The 5,775-nt window shown below is 44.0% G+C and overlaps 1 pseudogene; it reads right to left on the minus strand.

Annotated features, from left to right (window-relative positions):
• Positions 1-1,092: 1,092 nt before the first annotated feature.
• LOC132231874 (small ribosomal subunit protein uS5-like) lies at positions 1,093-1,862 on the minus strand (annotated as a pseudogene).
• Between the last annotated feature and the right edge of the window lie 3,913 nt (positions 1,863-5,775).

The raw sequence follows: 5,775 nt of genomic DNA on the forward strand, positions 1-5,775 counted from the left end.
AAAAACATCCAACCAGAAAAACAAAAAGAAAAAAGAATCCAAAAATATGAAGATGGTGTAAGGAGCCTCTGGGACAACTTCAAGCATACCAACATCCGAATTATGGGGGTGCCAGAAGAAGAGAGAGAGCAAGATATTGAAAACCTATTTGAAGAAATAATGACAGAAAACTTCCCCTACCTGGTGAAAGAAATAGACATACAAGTCCAGGAAGCGAACAGAACCCCAAACAAAAGAAATCCAAAGAGGACCACACCAAGACACATCATAATTAAAATGCCAAGAGCAAAAGACAAAGAGAGAATCTTAAAAGCAGCAAGAGAAAAACAGTCAGTTACCTACAAGGTAGTACCCATACGACTGTCAGCTGATTTCTCAACAGAAACTATGCAGGCCAGAAGGGAGTGGCAAGAAATATTCAAAGTGATGAATACCAAGAACCTACAACCAAGATTACTCTACCCAGGAAAGCTATCATTCAGAATTGAAGGTCAGATAAAGAGCTTCACAGATAAGGAAAAGCTAAAGGAGTTCATCACCACCAAACCAGTATTATATGAAATGCTGAAAGGTATCCTTTAAGAAGAGGAAGAAGAAGAAAAAGGTAAAGATACAAATTATGAACAAGAAATACACATTTATCAACAAGTGAATCTAAACATCAAGTGAATAAATAATCTGAGGAACAGAATAAACTGGTGAATATAATCGAATCAGGGGCATAGAAAGGGAGTGGACTGACTATTCTTAGGGGGGAAAGGGGTGTGGGGGTGCGGGAAGAGATTGGACAAAAATCGTACACCTATGGATGAGGACAGAGGGTGGGGTAAGGGCAGAGGGTGGGGTGGGAACTGAGTGGAGGGGAGCTTTGGGGGTAAAAAGGGGAACAACTGTAATAATCTGAACAATAAAGATTTAATTTTTTAAAAAAGTTACTTCATCTCTGTGAGCCTTACTTGCTTCATCTGTAAAATGGGATATCAGTAGTTTGAGCCTGAATTAGTTGAGATAGGACAGGCTGTGCTGTTGTAACAGCCCAAAGTCTTTATGACTCAATATAATAAAAGTTTATTTTTTATAAACAAGCTTCATTCACTTTATTTTTCTTGCTGGATATTGGGTCCTCTGCACAGAAACTCTGGGATGGGTCTTTACAAGATGGCCAGTGAGTCCCTGATAGGGAGACTTGGTGAACACAGTCTCTTTCCCGAGGTTGGGTGTGAGAGAGCTGTAGGTTTTGGAGATGGCATCAAATGTGGCCTTGGTGAAGTTGCCCAGGGTGGCAGTGCAGCCTCTGGCCGAGGTGTAGCAGTCGTGGATACTGGCCGTCATCAGCAGCTTCTTGGCACAGGAGCTGAGACTATGTCAGGATCCCTGGGGCTGGGATGAGGCCACCAGCACAGAGCCACAGCGGCGGTCACCTCGCAAGAGACAGTGTGGGGCTTGTGGATCTTGTTCCCTCAGTTGGAAGCCTCCCTGCAAAGGGACAATAGAGAGCTGAGCCAGGCCCACAAATGGCAGTGGCTACTTCCTTTGAGCACTTAATACCCATACCAACATGTCCATTGTAGTCCCCAGTGACAACAAATGCCTTGAACTGGGTCCTCTGGCCAGTGCAGGTCAGCTTTTGCTTCCGCATATCTTCAAAACCTCATCCTTAAGGATGCCCCCAGGACAAAGTCAATGACCTCAGAGTTCTTGATGGGCAGGGAGAAGAGACAGATCTCCTTCAGGGACTTGATCTTCATGTCCTCGACCAGGAGGCCCAGCTTGGTGACAGGGATCCACTCCTTGTCCTCGGCTTTGAGCTCCTCACCAGTCCTCAGTGCTGACCCTGGCCCCGGATGCATGCTGCTGCCCATCCTCCATGGAAGCCCCTGCAGCATCCCACCTTCCCCCTCACCCCCCTGCAGCACCCATGTCACCTGCCATTTGGTGTTTTCTGGGAGCAGAAGTAAAGGTTTATTTCTTGTTCCATTGTTGGATGGAGATGGATGGCTTTCCTGAGCAGCTCTCTCTGAATATCTAGGTTCCTTTCATTGGGCACAACTTGTGTAGGTAAAGAGAGAGCAAAAAAGGACTGTGGGAGGTTGGCAAGGGGCACATAACTCCTGCCCATATTCCATCTTCCAGGAAATGATCAACTCGACTTCAAGGGAGCTTGGGAAATGTGAAATACACATATTCAGTGGTAGAACACCGTTGGTTTCAACCACAACCATCTTTTAGAATTTCTGTAAGAACTAAATGAGTAACCTACAAATGTTATTTTAATTCCTTTTTATCTAGATTTTCTCAGCTTTTGTTTCCACTTTTGAGGAGGACAATGCCAGACGGCAGTATTCATGGTTTTCGTTACCACAGGTGAAAAGTACACATGAGCTGTCTATTCATTTTCCTCCCTGTATAGACTAGCGGTGGGATTGGTGACCCTGGTGGCCAGTGGGGCTACATTTCCACAACAACTTTGTGGCTCTGGGAGGAGACTGGTGAACAATCTCAGCACAGTGGTGCACATCAGTAGCACTTCCAGCTCCATGAGGTTGTGGAGCAGGAACTTCCAGAGCCACTGGGCATCATGAGCTTGGTTTCTTATTGCTTCTATAACCCATGATAGGCATCACCATCTGGTCCCTGAATGTCTTCTACATCTGTTGTCAATGCCTCTGGCTTCTGCCAGTTACACTGAATGTTGACAAATTGTTCTGACTGACCTTCCTGGTCCATTTTTGATGACCTTGCACTTCAGGAGGGATCCAAAGGCAGCCATGGTGCCAAATAGGAGATGGCTACCACCTCTACAGGCCACACCCAGGAAGAGGGAAAGGATGGTGATTTTCTTGTTTGTTTGTTTGTTTTTAAATAACCATGGACACAGAATTAATAGACAAATTATATAGTACATATAACCAAAAGAGCAAACTAAAAATCACTTATAATCTTACCATCTAGAGGTAATAGCTATTAAAATGAGCCTTTTATTTCTTTTACAAAACTAATATTTTATTGTCCATATCATTTTGAAGGTTTTTTTAATAACCATAATGATAGTCAACCTGCTTGGGTTGTCATTACATACTCTTCCACATCATCATTTTCAATAACTATATAGTACTGAATGTTAAGATGTGCTATAATATTTTTAAAACACTTTACCAATTATTGGGCATTCTTACTACCACAATCCACACTGTGATGAACATTTTATGCTAAATCTTGGTGCACATCCATGGCTACTTCATTTTAACCTGTGTTTTTCCACTTCCTTTAGCTCTCTGTGTTGGAACTGGACACACAACAGAGAACACCAGGCTGGTCATGCTGGTCACTTGATCAGCCATGCAGATCAGAACTGGTGGAACAGGTTGGGTTTACTGCCTTAAAAACAAACCAACCCTAGCTTTGACTCTTAAAATTATTTCTGTTCCCTAGAGATTATGCCCCCAGCAGAGACATTCTCTGGCATACCTAAGGAGGGAACTGCCTCATGCATTATCTCATACTCTTAAGAGAATACATTGTCATCTTTGCCTGAGTCAGGAGGAGCCCTGGCAGCATGGGCCATGTTACTATGTATAGAACATGTTTCATACATGCTAGAGAGAGCCAAATGTATTGAGTCAATGAGAGCAGCTTTCAAGATGCATATGGATCAGGATATAAAATGATTTGGAGTGTACTTTTTTTGGACAATGAATTTTCTTATATTGCATAAAATATACAGATCAGCTTCCACACATAATTTTAAAAATATGGCAAAAAAGTTTTATAAGAACTATTCCTCTCCTGTTGGATATTTCCTTATGCTTACCTCTGGTTAAATAGGGATGAGGTAAAGGTTAATAAAGCTCTGAAATTATTTGCCACCCCCATTTTTAAAATGCCCCAGCTCCTTGGTTGCTTACACAGAATGAAATACCAACCCTTAGTACATAGGATTTTCTTGTCCTGCTAAGTCTAGCCCCAAACCTTTCTCTGCTGCTTTACCTCCTGCCTGTAACTCCTTTCTTAGTGATCCATTATGGGTATAACACTTCATAGTTGGTTTAAATAGCTATCTCCCCCACCCTATAACTTATCTTTTTAACCACAAAGTTCTGTCCCTTTCCTCTGCCTACATCTAGAACCTAGTAGCTGGCATGCAGTAGGCAATCAATAAATGTTTGTCATTAATAATAGCTAACATTATAAGAGGGGCTAGCATTTATTATGTTCTAAGAACTTTACATGTGTTATCTCAATCCTACAACAATCCATGAGCTTGGTATTATTATTATTCACATTTCATGGGTAAGGAAACTAAGGCTCAGAGGTTTGGTAACTTGCCTAAGATTACAACAATCAGTAGATGGTAGAACTGGGATTTGAACTCAGGCAGTAAGGCTCCAAAATACTGGTTCTTAACCCATCTATATGTACAAAACTTTAATCTGCAAATAGAACAAATGGCGGGACAACAGAACAACCAAACAACCAGTCGTTATGATGTGCGCCGACCACCAGGGAGTGCATGTGGAACATGGCAGGTGTCAGCAGCAGGTGACAGAGCGCAGAACATCGGCCATGGCGAGATGATGGAGCAGGTGAGCCGGGGACCCAAACCAAGGCAGGGCACTGGTCGCTGTCATTGGAGCAAGCCTCTGGTGGTTACTGAAAATTCTTTGCTCTCATGTGCCATGGGCTCACCCAGCACTCGCACCTGCTGCCAGCCCCCATCTCTCCGCATCATCAGCAGGTGTGAGTGGTGCCAGCTGGCCCCGATTGCCCCTCAGGACTTCTCCACCTCCCCCTGCTCCTGAGGGGCAATTGGGGTCAGCAGCCGCCTCTTGACCTGCTGCTGGCAATGGCCCCACTAGCACCCACTAACAGCACTGGCATCTCCACCTTCCCCTGCTCCTTGAGGGGTGATTGGGGCTGGAAGCCACAGCTCACACCCACTGACAGCGCTAGCCCCGCTTGCACCTGCTGCTGGCACTGGCCCCAATCACTCTGTGTCATCAGCGGGTGCGATCAGGGCCAGCACTGTTAGCACATGGGAGCAGTGGTGCCAGCAGAAAGGGGACAATGGTGGGAGGGACTGGGCAGGGGCATGGAGGATGGGCCCAGACCTGCCCCTGTGTCCATTACAGCCTCGCAGCCCACAGTTCCTTTCAAGGTGCATGAATTCATGCACTGGGCCCCTAGTAATAAATAAAATTCATCATAGAATAAATGGTGTTAATGTGGGGAAGTACTTCCATTTTCTGGATAGGAGCATAGGCTCCATAGTCTGACAACTTCTATTTAAACTCTGTTTTCACCACTTGGTAGCTTTGTGAGTTTTAAAAAGTTATTTAAATTTTCTAAGCCTCTATTTTTCCATTCATAAAATGTGGATAAAAGTGTCTCTGTCTTGATAAGATAATAGTGAACATTAAATTGTAGAATCCTTATTGTCTGGCATACCTTAAGAGATCAATAAATACTATATACACAAAGCTATTATTGCCAAATCATCAGACTCATGCTGACTGCTATTTTCTGTCCCCGAGTGAATATTGTAAATGCCTTGGAAAACAGGACATCCATTCTCTAGTCACTTGTTTTGCATGTGAGTCTGTACGTGTGTGTGTGTGTGTGTGTGTGTGTGTGTGTGTGTTCTCATGCACAAATATAAATGACAAAGTCTCTAATCCACCTACAAAGTCTCCCACTGGGTGTTCCACACAGACACCTGTGTTATAGCTTTCCAGGGCAGCACCAAAAGGGCTTCGGTGTCACCGCTGCACAGCAGCT

The sequence above is a fragment of the Myotis daubentonii genome, chromosome 3, assembly GCF_963259705.1.
Source record: "Myotis daubentonii chromosome 3, mMyoDau2.1, whole genome shotgun sequence".
Classification (NCBI taxonomy): domain Eukaryota; kingdom Metazoa; phylum Chordata; class Mammalia; order Chiroptera; family Vespertilionidae; genus Myotis; species Myotis daubentonii.